The sequence below is a fragment of the Cervus canadensis genome, chromosome 5 (genome assembly GCF_019320065.1).
Source record: "Cervus canadensis isolate Bull #8, Minnesota chromosome 5, ASM1932006v1, whole genome shotgun sequence".
In the NCBI taxonomy this organism is placed as follows: domain Eukaryota; kingdom Metazoa; phylum Chordata; class Mammalia; order Artiodactyla; family Cervidae; genus Cervus; species Cervus canadensis.
The window spans coordinates 75,840,248-75,857,754 of NC_057390.1; positions in this window are offsets into that span (position 1 = coordinate 75,840,248).

Below are 17,507 nucleotides of genomic sequence, written 5' to 3' on the forward strand. Positions count from 1 at the left end.
ACAGAACACATCACACTTCATTATGATTTTGTGCATCCATGTCTGTTTCCTCCACTAACCTGTGAGTTCCTGGGGACTTATGTCTTATTTATCTCTGGATCCTCCTCTCACCCCATGGCTAACATAGAGTGATATAGAATAAGCATTTCAAATATATCTGATGAATGAATGAATGTATGAATAAATGAATAAGATTGAATGGACAACCATTTCCTTAATCTCCGAGCTGAAAATTCAGACAGATTTCTGAGTCATGAACAGGTTTCCCCAGTCTTGGCATTCACCATGAAAACTTCAGTAAACCACATCTCAAAGAAACAACAGTCTCTAAGCTCCTTTTCTCTGGGTGAAAGCCTACCCTGTGGAATCATGGAGTCCTGAAATCCACTGTCAGATGCAGAGAGGAATCTACCTCCTTGAGGGTAGATGAATTAAAACTGTTTAGCAGCCAGAGCTTCCTCACCGAGCAGGTGTCTTCCTCCTTTGTTCAAATGCTTCCAGCATCACTCACTTGGGATTTTCATGGACTGCTTCTATCTCAGACAAAAGCATGATTCAGAGTGACCCTGCCCTTGTCAGCCCAGTTACACTCCTAAGAAGACAATTTTTCAGAAGAAACGCCAAGGCCCATTTATACTCGGAGGTCGCAAAAAGAACACACCCAAATGATAAGTGTGGCTAATGCTTCCACAGGGCCAACTATAGCACCTTCCTTTTGGTCTCAGGAAAGCTCACAAACAGACTAGCCTGTCTCCTTCTCCTGTTCACATTACATTAAACACTAACTCCATCTCTGAAGGCATCCCTGATCAACAAGAAATGGAAGTCTGGGAAGATGCACACCTACACTGGAGGTGTAGATAGAAAGAGGGGTTGGAAAAAAAAAAGAAAGAAAGAGGGGTTGGGTCAAAAAGAGGACATGAAATACCAGAGGCATTCCCATCACTGTTTTTGCTTTGTTAGACAAATGAACATCCTGGAATGGAGAACCACAAGAAGTCTTCAGACTTCTGTTCAGTCTTTCATCTATTAAACCTTGAATGAGCCCTGACATGGTTTGATTGTCCATGCGTGGTTACAGAGCTACTTGCATCAGGTCCTGGAGAATTAGGATTCCCACAGGCTCTGCTGCGGACTGACAGAAGGCCCAACAAAGTAACTAAGTGCCCCCTTTCATCCTGAGTTAATTCACAAGATACTTAGCATAACTTTAGATTGTTGACTAAATGGGTTTGTGAATATTTTACACCATTTTAGACAAACTTACTATCCAGCAATGGGCAGTGCTCAACAATTCTTGGAGTCCCTGTAGGGGCAGAACCTTCTGCTCCCAGATTGCTCTCCAAACAATCGAGTGCAAACCAGATGGTACTCTCTCTGCAGGCAGAGAGACAGGTAATGCTGATTTGAGTTGCTTTTCCCAGATCACCAACTGGAATACCCCCTCCTCCAACAAGGAATAAATGGTAGAGAGGCCTGGAGGGTTACACTGGCTAAAGGTCCCTCCATATAGAAAGAGATGAACTCCCCTCTCTTGATGTGACTAATGCTTGCATACAACTTCTCTGTGACCTGCTGCTCCCCAAGCAAGAAAAGAGCTAGTCCTACTTTGCTAGTTAGGCTTTGGCATTATCATGGTAAAGTAATAACAGTCCATGGAGATTTCCCTTGCTGTTGGAGAAAAATGCATAAAAATCAAATTAACCAGAATTCAAGTGAGGGTTCTCCTCTCTCAGTGGGACCTTGTCCTCTTATTCCCCAACGGGAGAAAAAAAAGTGATCATAACAAAGGTGATTGATACCTGAAATTTACTCAGAATCACGACAGTCAGTTCTGGTCTGGGCCAACAAACGTTCCCCTAATTTCTCAGAACTTCTGCAGCTAAAATTATATGCCATGAGATACGATGGTCAAAGGGGCTTCCCGGGTGGTGCTAGTGATAAAGAACCTGTCTACCAATGCAGGAGATGATCAAACGCAGGTTTGATCCCTGGGTCGGGAAGATACCCTGGAGGAGGGCACAGCAACCCACTCCAGTATTCTTGCCTGGAGAATCCCACGGACAGAGGAGCCTGGCAGGCTACAGTCCATGGGGTCACAAAGAGTCGGACACGACTACAGCGACATAGCATGCACGCGCACAACGGTCAAAATAATCGTACTCTAAGTATAGACCTGACACAGACTTAAGAATGTTTCTTAGAAACCACTTACTAAGACTGGATAATCAAAAAACATTTTACATATAAGTTCAATGCTTTTCTAACACAGTTTAACTTAAAAAAATAATTACTCAAAATTTTTCATTTCCTAAGCATTATAGCTAGCCTGACTTTTACTGCACTGTCATTTAAAACAAACAAAATTGAGTCTTGATTCCTGTCAGTTAAATAAATATAGTCCGTTGAAGCTTAAATTATCATCCATCTTAGCAAAATGTTATATTAGCAGTCAGTGACTGATTAGTTATTTATTCTCTTAAAGAGTAACCAAAGGAGATTAATATTCTGATAAACTTGTCACTGATTTCTGAAGAATGTCTGGCTTTCTTTCATCACTTGAAGTATAATGTGTCAGACATAAATTCCATTATAGTTACAATTAGTACTAATGCCTCCCAAATTATATTTAATGGAAAGGTCATCATTTTAACTGCAAATAATTTCTTTCTTAAAAGTTGTAAATGGATTTCTATGAAAAAAAGCATAGCTAAATTAATGAGGAGGAAAGAACAGTAAGTAAATCAGAAAGACATAAGTTGAAAAAAAAAAAGACAGTATATTTTGCTTATTTTTCCAGCTGGGTTACATTTTTCACTCATGTTCTGCCAGTATTGGTTTTTAGGTGATAGTGGGAGAGGAACGGGGAGGAGATAAAGAGAGAAAGAGAAGGTAAGGCCTCATTAAACATGCTAGGTATGTTTCAGACATGGTATAAGATGACTAAACATTGCTTCTCTTAAGTCTTACAATAACCCTGGAGTAGGCATGTTCCCTACTTTGTGTGTGTGCTCAGTCACCGTTGCGTCCGACACTTTGCCACCTCATGGCTGCCAGGTTTCTCTGTCCTGAGATTTTCCCAGCGAAGAATATTTTAGCAGGTTGCCATTTCCTTCTCTAGGGGATTTTTCTGAACCAGGGATCGAACCTGCGTCTCCTTCTAGGCAGGCAGATTCTTTACCACTGAGCCACCAGGGAAGTGTTTCCTACTTTACAGAGTAGCAAAATGAGCCTCCTAGAGGTTAAATCCCATAAGCAATTTTGTTCTCCTAGGGACATGAGGAAGTGAAAAGAAGCTAGGCCTACCCAGCTTCAAACCTCCCACCTCCTTAGGCAATGGTTGTTGCTTCTCATTCTTCAGGGTTATAAGAGCTGCCGTAGGAGCTCCACATTCCCACCAGCAAGATGGGTTAAAGACCTGACCTAGGTGATGCTGGGGCAAGTGACAGGGAGACCAAGTCTTCCCTGTGCTGCTCAGAGGCCTTCTCTGATTCTTCTGTAATCTGGGCTCACCAATGGATTTCTCCTCAGACATTTCTGAAAGCATCAGTGACTATAAGGAATATGAGACACATAAGATAATAACTTAACCAGTATTTAGGTTGGATGGCTATAGTGCCTCCTAGCATAATCACAGCATGTTGTGAATGACTTTGCTTTAAAATGACGTGAGATTTAGAATTAAAAGACCCAAGTTAAGAAACTACACATAAACTAAAAACAAACAAAAGACCTATTTCCTATAAATTTCCACACACACACACACAAACACACACACATCCCTATATGAGATAAGAGTTTATTTTGATAAACTATTTAGAAATAAGAACACTTTGAGTGCCTCAGACTGGTTATATGACCTTGTGCAAGTCACTGTGCACCTCCGCAGCAGATTACCTCTGCGGCTGCTGCTAAGTTGCTACAGTCGTGTCCGACTCTGTGCGACCCCATAGACGGCAGCCCACCAGACTCCCCCATCCCTGGGATTCTCCCCGCAAGAATGCTGGAGTGGGCTGCCATTTCCTCCTCCAATGCATGCATGCATGCTAAGCTGCTTCAGTCGTGCCCGACTCTGTGCGACCCCATGGACGGCAGCCCACCATGCTCCTCTGTCCACAGGGTTCTCTAGGCAAAAATACTGGAGTGGGTTGCCACTTCCTTCTCCCAGAAAAACCAATAGCTCTGACTATACAGACCTTTGTCAGCAAAGTAATACTTTTTAATACGTTATCTAGGTTTGTCATAGCATTTCTTCCAAGGAGCAACTGTTTTTTAATTTCATAGCTATAGTCACCATCCGCAGTGATTTTGGGACCCAAGAAAATAGACAAAGTCTCTCACTGTTTCCATTGTTTCCCCATCTATTTGCCATGAAGTGATGGGACCAGACGCCATGATCTTAGTTTTTTGAATGTTGAGTTTTAAGCCAGGCTTTTCACTCTCCTCTTTCACCTTCATTAAGAGGCTCTTTAGTTCCTCCTCTTTTTCTGCTGCATTTTAAGTTCCTCTTTGCTTTTTTAGGCTGGTGTCATCTGCGTATGTAAGGTTATTGATATTTCTCCCAGTAATCTTGATTCCAGCCTGTGCTTCATCCAGTGCATTATTTCACAGATTTGCACCTCAGTTTCCTCATCTAAAAGTAGGAAGACTAGATTACTTCAGGCTTGGATCAGTGGTTCTCAAAGTGGGAACCTGTTAGAAATGTCGATTCTTGGCCCACACCCACCCTAGAACATAGGTCTAGGTCTAGGTCTAGGTGTAATAGGTCATCTACATGGGTTCTCATGAAGTTCTAAAAGGTTCCATGTCCTATATTAAGTGCAACCTCTTCCCAACGTACTCTACATATCATTTTAGTATACACTGTTGTAGACAACAGACACTCTTTTAGCATCAACCGTGTGCCTAGTGGAGGCACAGCCTAGAGCCTCAGCCCCCTATACCTTGAGGATTTCACAGTCTACTGACAAGAAAAAGGCTGGTTAACAGAAAACCAAGCTTGAGAAGTGCAGTATTAATGGTAATGCCAGGGGCTATGGGAAGACAGAGGGAACAGTGACTCAGACGCCAAGAGCTTTAACTCAGGCAGGGGACGGGGGAGAGAGTGGGAGGGAAGAATTCAAGTTATGAGAGAAGGCTTTTGGGATAGGGGGACTTTGAGGTCTGCGTTTAAGTCCAATGAGGAAAGTATTAATTTACATATTTTACAGGGGAAACAGATGATCACAGCAAAACGTCTAAGTTCACACAGTTATTGAGTGAAAGAGATGAAATTTAAAGGCAGAACTTTGGACTTAGCAACTCCTATTTTATTTGATGCTGGTGCTTCTACATTTCTTACAGTAAAGTGACTGTTTGGGAACTATGGAACCCTCCCCCTTACCGCTCTCCCCACACCAGTAATAAAGCAAAATCCCCGTAGGTCGAGGGGGAAGGGAGTCCTTCAGTCAGTGAGGCAGCAGTGGCAGAGAGCTGAGGCCCGGGCAGTCACCAGTGAGCCTATTAAATGTATCAGATGTCATCGGTACCTCCTTTATCCTTCTCACTTTGGACCTCACAGGCTGATAAGAAGGGGAAAGCGTTATAACCCAGAAGTAAAACTGTTGCATGATTATAACCCTGACAGCCTCCCTCTAATGAGCTTCCCTGCAGATATGGAGAGGGGAGAGTGCTTTGATCTCCAGGGGCAGGAGGCTGAAAGGACCACTGTTTGGAGCAAAGCTGTCTGATGGGGTCCAGTCTTCCAGTAATCAAAGTCACAAGCTACCATCTGAGCCATTTGTGAACCACAGATAAGATTAGCTGCTCATTTGATAGATCAGCCACCACCATCAATGGAGGCTAATTGTATCTGAAATATGACCAGGGGAGTGTCAGCTCCTGGAGACAAGCATTTCCTTTATCCTGAGTTGGAAGCCAGGACAACATTCTGTGTTTGAAATCTTGAGTTAAATGTTAATATGTGCAGCATTTTTCTCCCTCCCTATCCCACCAGCCATAAGAGAAGATGAAATGCGGGGTCCTTTGAATTAGACATCAATCTGTAGTTATATTTTTGCAAAGAATCTGCATTATGGTGTCAGAGAATACATTCTTTCAGGGCTCAAGGCTGTAGGTCCAGGAAGAATTGCACCATGGAATTCTTTCATAGCTTTAGAGCTAAAAAAGGAAAGCGTTCCAGCTTTGGAAAATCATGTCCAGGAAGAGAGGCTTTGAAATTCTAGAGTGTTGTGTGCTGTCGGAAAAGAAAGGATGATTGGTCGGTTGGAATTTGAAGGCATTTATATGGATAGCATTTTGCCTCAGAGGCTGAGGTGACTGACAGCTTTACTTTCTTCGAACTTATTCCCATGTTAGTAGAACTTGAGCTCGAAATGAATCACGATCAGGCAACTTGGATGGCCCCAGTGCTTTGGCAAATGAAGAAAACCCATCTAATCGTTTCGCTCCACATCCACTGAAGTTGAGTCTTTGGCTACTAAAGAGATAACCCATTTTTTTGTATTCTCCAGGCACGAGAATGTCTGGTTCCTAGCCCTCTGTGAATATTCCTGTCTCTGACTGTAAGCCATTTTAGCTTTCCTCTTTTACGAAGGTGAGAACACAAACCCCCCACTCCCCTCTCACCAAGCCGTTGCTTGGGCCACTCTATTTCCAGCCTCGTCCACTATAGCTCTTAAATTGCTAGGTTGTCCCTATGTCCAGGCGGCTAGTAAAAGCTGCCTGAAAATGGCAAGGTATGAAGAGAAGCACCTCATTATAGCTCCCAAAATACACAGACTCAGAATAGCCTTGAACAGTTGGGGTAAGAAAAGAAGAAGGGGCCCGAGAACAGAAAAACTCTGTCTCCCACCCAGTGTGGGAACTGGAGGAAAGTTCTGTCACCTTCTTGAAAACTCTCAAGCTAAGATGGCCTGGCAGGGGCCACCTTCATGGACTCTCTCTTGCTTCCCAGGTTGGGTTGACACCCTGTCCTGCCAACATCTAACATCTCAGGTTTAGAAGCTATCTTAACCTTGTAGAAGAGGCTGACCATGCTGGCAATGCTCCAGTAGAACCTGCAGATTCGGGTATCAGGACCATAGAACATTACAAGTGGAAGAGACTTTATCATGAATAGCACCCTTAAAACACACCAGGCACTGTGCAAAGCATTTTTCTACATAATTATAAATTATTTAATCCTCATCGATAACTTCAGAGGGAATTACAGTTATTTCTGCTTTAAAGAGGAAGAAACTAAGACTCAGAAAGGTTAATAACATCGCCCCAGGATACAGCTAGTAAGTGGCAGAGCTGGTATATGAAACCAGATTGGTTTGACTGATGGCAAAATCTTCACTTTTTTACACTGCACTATATGTCACTTGGATTATTATTCCAAGCTTTTCTTTCAATGTTTTACAACAAAAATGTTGACTAGCCCACTTCAATAACCCTATCTGTACCATGGCTGCCTCTAAAATGTCTTCTTATTATCCAGCTTAAATAACACCAATCAAGTTAACTTCATAAAAGCATAGCTAGGGAGCATCTTTGACATACAGATGTGCAAGTGCTATCTTCAAAGCACAGAATCATGGGACACTTGGAACTAGAAGCTAGGGTTCAACTGCCAGGCCATTTCCCTGCTTTCTCTGTATTTGGTCCAAAGCATCAGGCAAGTCCACTCTGAATCCAGCACACGTTAGGATGATGCCAACAAAGGACGCCAGGAGAAAGCCCTTCTACATCCAAGAGGACTATGCAAAACACTGATCACTAATGATGAAGCAAGAGCTTGCTTTTCAGAGCACTTTATGATACAGAGTTACAAATTCTCCAAGGACTCTATCAAGAGATGGCTAAAGATTGCTGACTTTGACCCAGTCATTGACTCCCCACATTAAAATCCTGAGATTTGAGGATCATACTGCTTTTCTAGGTCTTGTCTGGATCTCAGCAAATGGGGTGTGAAATCAGGGAGACAACTGAGATCCTGTCAAAGAGAATCTGCAACTGCCAAGTTCTGTGACATCAAGTCTCAGGAATTAAGATGGGCAGGAAGTTCTCTGAGGTCAAGGGACAGACAGGTCCTTTCCTGCAGGATTGTGGGTAATGAAGCTATTGGCCACAGGATGGGGAACATTACCCACAGTTTGAGGAGCTTCTTTAGTCCTTCTGTCAACAGGCACACCAGGACTCTGCCACAAGCAGTTTAGGTTGCTATAGAGAATCAGGCGTTATTATTATATTTTTTTTCTTGACCTCACTCACACTTTCCGGGTTTTTATTTTTCCATGCAGTTTTAGCTCATATCTGGGAGAAGCATGTTTAGCCATTCCCAACACTTTGATTCTCTGGATGATTTAATAATTCAACAGTGCTTGCTACACAGGCTCTGTGCTGAGGATGAAATGAAGCATGTGGAGCTTGTCTCTGGGCATCACAGAAACACATCCTGAGGTCGGTCTTGCCTAGGAATTAAGTTTCCCTGGGATTCCAAACAAGAATGGAGGCTAAACCCCACACTGCCTCAGAAGTCAGGAGCCCTGGGTTCCTTCTAATCTGACCTCAGTCAGCTGTTTCACTTTGAGCAAATTCTGGTTTTCTTCTCTGGAGCTCATTTTCTACAGTTTAAAAATGAGGAGAGCTTCCCTGGTGGCTCAATGGTAAAGAATCTGTCTGCTAATGCGGGGGACACGGGTTTAATCCCTGGTCCAGGAAGATCCCACGTGCTGTGGAGCAACTAAGCCTATGTGCCACAACTATTGAGCCTGCGCTCTAGAGGCCAGGAAGCGCAAACACTGGAGCCCATGTGCCCTAGAGCCTGTCCTCTGCAACAAGAGAAGCCATTGCAATGAGAAGCTTGCACACTGCCACTAGAGGGTAGGCCCAGCTCGCTGCAACTAGACAAAACCCATGCAACAATGAAGACCCAGCACAGTCAAAAATAAATAAATAAATAAACAAAAAATTTGTTAAAATAAAAATGAGGAGACCCTATGGGACTTACTCTAAGTTTGTATGACTCTAAAACTTTTCACATTGTCTCCAGGGAACATTCTGAAACAGGCCAATTCTTGGTAGGCACTAAAAGGATGAGTTTGGGCGGGAGAGGGGGGAGGCATTTGATGAAATACCTGACCACTACTCTTCAAATATGCGAAGGTCATGGAAGACAAGAAGGGACCAAGAAACTGTCATAGATTTGAGAAGACCAAGAAAGCACAACATCTAAATGCAATGTATGGGAGCGTGTTAGGACCCTTGAACAGAAAAGGGGTGTTGGTGGAAAAACTGGGTTAAGTCTGTGAGTCTATAGTTAATAGTATTGAGTCAGTATCAATTTAGGTTTTAATATCATTATGTAAGATTTTAGCATTAGAGGAAGTTGGGTGAAGAGTATATGGAAACTTTCCATAATGTCTTACAAATCTTCTTTAAATAAAATATTGTCACCATATAAAAAATTAAAGTTAAGAAAATTGTGAGTTTATATTTTCCCAGAAAGGGGGACTGTGAATTTCTCAAGGTCAGGGGTTTTCTTTTCTCTTTCTGTATGTTCTTAGCAGCTAGTATAGAGGTATATGGCAGTAAGTTTTCAAATTCTTAACAAAATCCAGTTGGCCAAAACTTATTGACAACTGAATTTTAACGTGAACTAGAGCAACACGCAACCTTGTCACTGTTATAAGAAGTTAGTATTGTAACTGTGGTACTTCTACAACTAAACCAAAAAAAGTCCAGAAAAATGCCATCGTTTCCTGGCACCAAGGGGGAAAAAAGCTCTCCATGTTCAAGTCAGATAGCCAGACTGATTTAGGAAAATAAAAAGGAAAAAGAAAAGAAAAACAACACAAAAGATCAAGTGACTCCTTTTATAACAACCATCATCTTTGCTATTTGGACTGAGACAGAAGCTGCAGATAACAGTAACCATTAAAGAAAAAAAACAAAACAGAAAAGGACAACAATAACAAAAGAAACCCCTCTGGGCTTTCAATGTGTTTTTAATAATAAATGAATTGCCCCCACCAAAATGCAGCCTTGAGGAGTTAATTAAACAGCTGCCCCCATGGCTGATTCTGAGATGTTAGGGGGGCCCTGACAGGCTGCTAAACAAATGGGGACAATAAAGGTGTGGGCTGTTTGGCTTGATTGAAGAGCTTGAGTTTTTCACCCCTTGGTCTCTAAACCATCTGGAAGTGAGTTCATGGAATGTGGGATGGCAGCTTCTCTACCCTTATCTACTGATAAGATTCTCAGCCTCAAACACGTGTACTAGAAAAGCAGGGAACAAATACTTTAGACCTTAAATGACTTGCAAATCCTCCCTCTAAACTTCATGTGGTGTTTTAGCACAGAGAGAAGCACATACACCTCACGTTTGTCCCCTCGGAATGGATCTGGGTCTTTAGCACAGAGAGAAGTACACATATCTCACATTTGTCCCCTTGGAATTAATCTGGGGCTTAGGATGTCAAGATGAGACAAGATTGAAAAGTTGATCTAAAGGAATATTGTGTTTTGGTTTTGATTTGTGAGTTTCACCCACTTATTCTGAGTCTCCACATACTCTAGGCTATAAAGGTCAAGCGTCAGAGAACTGCCTTAAGGGGAACAGCCAAGCAAAGGATGTTTGCATCCTTGCAAAGATTTTGAGGAGAAGGGCCAATATCTTTCCATGTTTACAACTGCTGTTCATGCTGAATCATAAAAAAAAAAAAAAAAAATATCTGAGGATGGCCTCCAACTTCATTGACAGAGGTTCAGGTGACTGATGATAGAAAGGTTTGGCTGCTGGGGATGAAAAAAAAAATTTGGAGATTGGGCTTTTTCTTTTAGAATCTAAAAGTGAAAGAGTATAAATAGTATGTATAGCTGGACATGTGTCTGGTGGGTATATGAGATTGTGGGTGGGTGTGAGTGTAAAATTAAATTTAGACTAAACATAGTCAGGGAAAAAAAAAAACATGATTAGATGAGGCTAGTAACATCTCAGGACACATACACAGGAACTGAAGGGATGCAGTATCTTCCCAAAAGCTTTCAGAATTCCACCACTTAAGTTTCCATCTAGTCCCCTATTTTTGAACTCCTAGTATGTTCTAGGCACTAAGAGGATCTTGGGAATACGAAGTCAGGTGACACATTTAAACCTTGTTCTCAAAGAGTATGCAATCTACTGAAACAGACATACATACAACTGCAGGACATATTTACAGGACAGAGTGATAAGGGCTACTATAAAAGCAAATTTAGATTGCTCTGTGAGGCCAGGCACAGGGTGGCAGTGAACAGACAAAATATCTAATGTGTCATTTGTTTTTCAAAACAAAAGGTGTTTCTCCCATGTTTAGCTTATCCCACCTCAGACTGATCTTTTAACTCAAATAAATACCAAGGCTTTAATATCTGTTTGTGGAGCTAGACAAATACAATAGTATACTTGATCTGAATATTTCTTCTCTCTAGTCTCAAAAGTCTCAATTAAGTTGTCTGATGGGTAAAATTACTTTTAAAAGAATAAGAAAATTCTCATTTAATTTCATTTACTCACTCAAATGTTTTATGAAGCACTGATTCAGTGCCAAGAACTGGTGTCCATGCCAGGAAGTTCAGCCCCTTTGTCTTAAGTCTTTTGAAAGGGGTCACTCTGGTGTTAATTTCTTGTAAAACTTAACGGGTTTCATGGTGAAATAGTGATCCTATTTTCCTTTCCTTTCCTTTCCAAAACATGCTGATAATTTTGTCCACACAATCTCACTAGAGTCCGAGAAGTTGTCTAAAGGCATTATATCTAATTGCAAAGTAACCCAAAGACAACCATGGTCTTTTGGACAAAATGATTTCAAACATCTTAGCTCCGGTGAAACAAAATCAACCAAGTTCTTTCATGCATACCTGTGATACCAATGTAATGCTCTTGTGAAACTAACACTAGCAAATACACCAACAAACACAGCAGTCATGACAGATCAGCTGTGATAAACTTTTGTAGAAATCAGTGGTTCCCTTGAAAATATCACAGCTCTTTAAGGGCCCTATACTCATACATAGAACAAAATTAACTTTGTCCTTTGAATTTATAATTTTTTATATTGTATTCTTAAAATACCCTCAAAATGCCCCCAAGTGGAGATTCTAGGTTCCCTCTTCAAATATGAGCTCTCTTGATTTTACCAACTGTGCTCCTGGGTTTAGTTTCTCCGACTCAGTGAGGAAAAGGCTTCTGCTCCCAGAGGTCAAACATTATCTTGATTTAGCAGGTTGGGCCCCTGAATCACTGCTATGCTCAGTAGCAAAGAATGCAGGCTGGGGAGGATTAATTACCAAAGCCAGTAATCCTGACTCCAACCTCCAAAAATATGGGGAAGTCCAAAAAAAATCTTGAAAGTGATTTGCAACATTCTGTTCAGATCAGTCTCATGAGTAATGTCACTCTGACACCTCTTAACCATGTAAACATAATTATCTCAGACCCATCTGATATTCCTCTGAACCTTCTCCTTTTCACCCTAAGGCTCAATTTTCCCTCCTCTGAAAGAAGATCAACACAGTTGTAGGAACGGCTTCTTCCTCTGTTTTTCGAGTGAAACAAATATCCTCAAAGTGTAAGGATGCCAGTAGCCTCTTTTATGACAAGTTGCGTGATTCCCACATGCATGGGCAAAAAATTAATTATGTATTTTGGTCTCAGGCCCAGGGGATGTAGGTTCTCTTGGAGAAATCTGGTAAGCCAGACCATACCCTGCAATTCCTGTCATTTCACATCAGTGAAATCTCTGTTTACTAGGAAGTAACTAGAGAGGAAATTCCCAGCTGACCATTAAAACTCCTAAACAGACACCACTTTCATTTACTTTGATCTGGGCTCCATCAGGGAGCTGGTGGCTCAGCAGTAAAGAATTTGCCTGCAATGCAGGAGACGTGGGTGGGGAAGATCCCCTGGAGGAGGGCATGGCAACCCACTCCAGTATGGAGAATCCCGTGTGCAGAGGAGCCTGGTGTGCTACAGTCCGTGTGGTCACAGCGTCAGACACGATGGAAGCGACTGAGCACACATGCACACACGGGCTCAGCTCAAATTTTGCACAAGATCACGTCTGCTGTATCACAGGAGTAATTCTATGAATGAAATATATATGGCTGAGGTTATTCTTTCATTAAACTTGACATATATGCATATATAAATACACATATACATACATAATGTATATGCATTTGTATGTATCTATATATGTATCTAGATATACAAAACCATGCCACCTGCTAGAGTCTGATATTGCTTAAGCAAGGGTCCTAGGTTCAGAATGCTAAAAGTGCCTTAATACAGTCCTTCCTTCAATAACAGTTCAATACAGCTATTGGCAAATTTAATAAGAAATGGGGAAAAGTGGCATTTCACAATAAATGGTACAAACAAGTTTTACTTAAAATTTGGAACTTGATCCCATTGTGCTAATGTCAGGGCATAGTTACAACTAAAATACAAATAACTAAGAAGAAAATGTGTTAAAACAGCTGATATAGCAAGAAATGCAATTGTCAAGGGATGCTAAAATCCCAAAGTTTTTTATACACATGTACCCAATATGTGTCACATGGGGGATTCTTTTCCTTCACAGCAAACCATCGGGGATTTTTAAAAATAATATACGAAGGAAGAGCTTAATGAACTGCAGATTTGGAAACTTACGTCCACGTTTCCTGTGTCCAGCTCAAGGTTTGCAGGGAGACTTGACATCGTGAGATTTGACAGAAAAGAAGGCAATTGTTTGCCATGCAGGTCCTGTAGAGGTATTTGGAAATTAACATCGAATAACTGGTAAGCCAAGTACATGCTTCTTTTCCTTTGAGCCTATGTACCTAAGATAAATTTTATGTCGTTCCCTAGGAGCAAGGTAAAGTGAAAAGGCAGGTTTGTTCTATGACCCCAAAGGAAACAGCACAGTGGGTGGGTGGGAGTTGGTCAGGTCACCTGGCTTCAAAGTGTTATGCCCAAAACTCAATGTTCCATAAATGTGGAGAGAGGGGCTGTGTTACAAGATCACATGAAACTGGACCATCCTTGGTAACTGACATTCTCTACCTTCATGCCTTTCCAAGAGAGTCCCACTGCTCTTAGAGTTGTATTCAAATCCTTAACCAGTCATTCAAGGCTTTGACTCTAGATAACACTACATCCTCCTCCCTCAAGACTCATTTCCACAACCCTTCTACCTTTTCGCTTTCCACAAAACATGCATTCATGTATGCGCTGGGTCAGAACTTAACCACACACTTATTATGTGCCAGGACTGATCCAGGCCTTGGGAATAAGCCAATAAACAGGACAACTCTTTTCCCTTATGGTGCTTGTGTTGGGAGAGAGGCACAGTGAAAGACAATAAACATATAAACCAGCAAGTCAGCTGCATTTAAGTGGCAGTAAGTATCTGGAAGGTAAAGAAGTTACTTCCATGAGGAGGCAGAGGATACCTCTCCAACCTGAATGATCAGAAAAGCCTCATTCTGGGTGTAACTTCTAAGAAAATCCTTTTCACAAATGGAAGAGTGGGTGAGGTCATGACTGACTCTTGGAGACCCCATGTGGCCCAACAGGCTCCTCAGCCCATGGGGATTCTCCAGGCAAGAATACTGGAGTGGGTTGCCATGCCCTCCTCCAGGGGATCTTCCCAACCCAGGGATTGACCCCAGGTCTCTCACACTGCAGGTGGATTCTTCACAGTCTGAGCCACCAGGGAAACCCTCAGGACACACAAAGAAGTCCAATTTGGCTTCAAAGATTAAGATGTTTGAAGTATAATGACTGATTGGCAGAATCTGTGATGCTCCCCAAGATTTCTCACAGAAACCTAATCTTTTCCACTGTTTTCCTTTATATTCCCTTCTTTTCTCTCATGTGCAAGATAGCCAGAAGAAAGCTTTTCTGGATTTTCCCCCCCATACATCTAAATATTTTGCTTATTTCCAATTGTTTTCTTTGTTGCTGTTCTTTCTTTTCATTTGCCTGTTTTAAAAAATATGTAAAAGTTTGTGTTTCTTTTAATGAGATTTAGTTCTTCCCTTCCTTTTTGTATTTACTAAGTGGGCAATAATTCACAGGCTGAGTCTGAGAATGGGTTAATCCCTTTGCAGTCTGGGTAGACCGGAGTTTCCGCCCTTGGTTCAAATGCTAAGTGAACCTGCATAACCAGCTTCAGGTGCAGTTTAATCTCTAGGCCACTGTTTATTTGTCAAAGGCCTTGCTGTGCACTCCTGTAGGTCAAAAGGCACAGAAATGAGAGGTGGCAGAGAGGTCAGACCCTGGGGAACCGTGGAACAGCGAGGACTCCAGTAGGCTTGGCCATTAGCTCCCTGTGTGGCCTGGGCCAGGCCCCAAAGCCCCCTAAGCTTCAGTTTCTACTTTTGTACATGAGGGCCATGGCCCAGAGAATCCCTGAAGGCCTCCGCCTCCCCCACCCCAATATCTTCCCCAGGAGACAGTGAACTCTGGGGAGAGAGGCCAATCCAACTTATAGAAACAATTACTGCTAGCTTGATCTCAGTTTGTACTTCCTGAAGAAGAGTTCTTAATATCTGTTAGATATTTATAGGGTGAAGTTCTTTGTTAATTACCTTAGCATGCTATCACTTTTAATTTTCACACTGCTCTGTGGAATACTTGATGTTATTTCAGATAATAAAATTTAGACTAAGTTAAGGAATTTCATCAAATGACACAATTAGAATGCAGCAAAGCTAGATTACTTCAGTTTGTATACATACCATACTTCAGTGTTTTAGCTCTATTCCAGTAACTAATATATAAATTATAGGCAATGTTAAATTATATAGGATCTTAAAACAATATAACTGGCATAGATGTAATGCACAGTGTATGTTAGTTGCTCAGTCATGTCCAATTCTTTGTGACCCCATAGACTGTAGCCCGCCAGGCTCCTCTGTCCATGGAATTACCCAGGCAAGAATATTGGAGTGGGTTGCTGTACCCTCCTCCAGGAGATCTTCCCGACCCAGAGATGGAACCCGTGTCTCTTACATCTCCTACATTGGCAGGCAGGTTCTTTACCACATGCCACCTGGGAAGCCCAGAGAGATAAAGACAGATATTTAAATGGGAAGGCAGATATTCTAGCAATATTTATGCCAGACTATTATTTGACTGCCATAAGCCAGTAATAACAGGTATCTAATAAGGATGCTATCACATATTCTGGTCAACCACTGTTCTCAGTGGGGCATTATATTTATTTGGAATAATAATTAGTAAATAAATATTTTTAATGTGTAAAAATAGCAACTATTACAACTTTCCTTGTCTTAAAGCACTCTACTTAAATCTGGTCTTAATACTGGAATTCTTGGCACTTAATTAAAAGGAAAAAGTATTGTCAGATGGCTTTGACCAATAGTGCCCACTCTGACTTGGACTGATTCAATATGCCTTGCTAAATACAATGGAGAAGGAAATGGCAACCCACTCTAGTGTTCTTGCCTGGTAAATCACATGGACGGGGAGACTGGTGGGCTATATAGTCCATGGGGTCACAAAAAGTCCAACACAACTTAGCAACTAAACTGCAACTACAGATACCCAAAGAGAACAGGAACAGCATGCCAATCCCCTTCTTAAAAAGGCCTGATACCATTCTCAAAGCTCTTGACTCATGCAATCTGGCATTGGGCACCATGATAACAGGGAACATAAATAATCATTCCTGAGGGATTTCTCACAGCCCCCAGGTTTCTGTCTTTCTACCTAAGCTGCTCCACGCAGGGATGATGGGGTGCAATTGTCTCCTCTTCTTTTCCTCCCCTGCTCATCTTTCTTCTTCAAACCTATTGTTGCATCCTCTCTCTCCTAGACTATTCACACTCTGGCTCTTCTTTTGAGACTCTGATCAGGTATTCCAGTCCATCCTGATTGCCCAGCTGACCCTGACAAGGTGGTATGTTACTGCAATGAAGTGTTTGGGTCTTTCAGGAAGTACACAAGTCCACCAAAATTTCACCTCTCACCTGGGATTAAAACAAACAAACAAACAAAAAACCTTTTGTTTTTTCTAAAATAAAAGGGAATAAGATAAAACAGAAGGAGTGAAAGAAAGCACTTTCCCTTATTTTGAGATTAAATTCTTCTCAGAGTGTAAGCTTTGGTGGAGACAGTTGATAATGGGGATGGAATAAATCACTTAGGAACAAAAAGCTTCACAAGACCAGTAGAGGTAAAGAAATAGAGAAAAGAAAAAAAAAAAAAAATAGGAGGAGGAGGGCAACTAAGAAAAGCTGCCAATTTGATAGAGGACAATTGCATTTTACTTCTGGTTAACTTGATTTTTGTATTATTCCATATTTTAACATTGTATTTAAAATATTTCATGATTAAATAGAATAATTTGGAGAGGAAGCAGGTGGTTTCTAGCTGGAGAAAAGAAAACAAAAGGCAATGACAACAAAAAACACCATAAAATCAAAATAATTATCCACAGAATTTCTTTATTTGAGATGTTATGGTTTTT